Below are 1,405 nucleotides of genomic sequence, written 5' to 3'. Positions count from 1 at the left end.
GCTCCTGGGCTTGTAGATAGGTCGATCATAGATTGAGGTAAACTGTTCCAATTAGCTACTGTTTGTGGTAGGAAGCTGTATTTATAGAAATTGTACAATAGAAGGTACCGTCCTTAATTAAGCCGTTTTTGAAGAGAATTACTTTGTCCATTTGTCTACGAAGCTTTTGAGGCGTTCAAGCTTTTGTACCATCATTGACATAGAACCAGGTTCATAGCTTTGATAGCCGGAAAGGACAAAGCGTGCTGCTCTGCGTTGAATTTTTTCAACTTCAGCGGTGAGCTGTTCAGTGTGGGGATCCCAAACACTACTGGAGTATTCTATGAGTGGTCTAACCAGACTCGTGTACGCTGCTTCTTTTACCGCTGATCACAAGCAGATAAATTGCGTCTTAATAGGCCAAGCATTTGGTTAGCCTTACGTACAGGTTCCATCGTAGATCATTAGTGACGGTCACACCTACAGTAGGTAGTATGCGTGACAGAGTCTTGGGCTGTGTCCTGTAAGAAGTTTATAGTGATGGAACTTGTGACGTGTTTTCCTTGAAGATTGGGGAGTTGGGATTTTTGGTTTTTCGGTTTTGGCAAATTTTTAGGCCGGTTTTTCGTTTTGCTTAAACTGGGAGTTATGAAGCTCAGCTTTATCACGATCTTCTGTTACCAAGTATCCTAATTCCTTTTTTAGGGGTGGCATAGTTTGATCATCCTTCCTCTGTGATCTAATGTCCCCACCTCAGAAGGAGCGAGTGAAGAAAGACCCATGAAAGACCCTGGGACGAGGTTTTTCAGCTTCCTAACATTTGTTTGTTTGTTTGTTATTTTATTTGTTTGAGCAGGTTGAGGTCATGGCAGCTATTCAGCTGATGTCGACCTGCTATACCCACCCACCCATATACACACATAGGACAGCCACAGCACCGGGAATTTCATCCCCTACACTTCTCGAATAGTGTGTGGGTTCTTTAACGTCCCACAGAGAACTAATAATATGAACATGGAAGTTATTTGTGAGACGGGACCTCTGGCTTATCGTCCTTACCCGAGAAGACTGGAAAGTCTAACCATTTGCGGATGTAATTACAAAGGCAGCACTTGTTCCTCAGTTATTTAAAGACCTTGAGTGTTGGTCCGACCGGAGTCGAACTCACGACCGCCCGCATGGCAGTCCGGTGCTCAACCAACGGTGCGCGGTGAGAATTGCTGTACCTTATCTCCCGTCAGTCCTGGTTTTGCCCGTGGTTTCATCGTTCTGATCCGACTGAATCCCGCCGGATCCCCGAAAATGAGTCGAAAACATATATACGTGACGAAAAACTGAATAGCCTGGATCAGAGTTTGCCTCGGTACGTAACTTGCCTCTGTTACATTCCCCGTATCCCGCGCCCCAGATTTCAGTTTATCCCGCG

The sequence above is a fragment of the Montipora foliosa genome, chromosome 8, assembly GCF_036669935.1.
Source record: "Montipora foliosa isolate CH-2021 chromosome 8, ASM3666993v2, whole genome shotgun sequence".
Lineage (NCBI taxonomy): Eukaryota > Metazoa > Cnidaria > Anthozoa > Scleractinia > Acroporidae > Montipora > Montipora foliosa.
The sequence above is the reverse complement of the archived record's forward strand: the minus strand, read 5'-3'. Positions refer to the sequence as shown.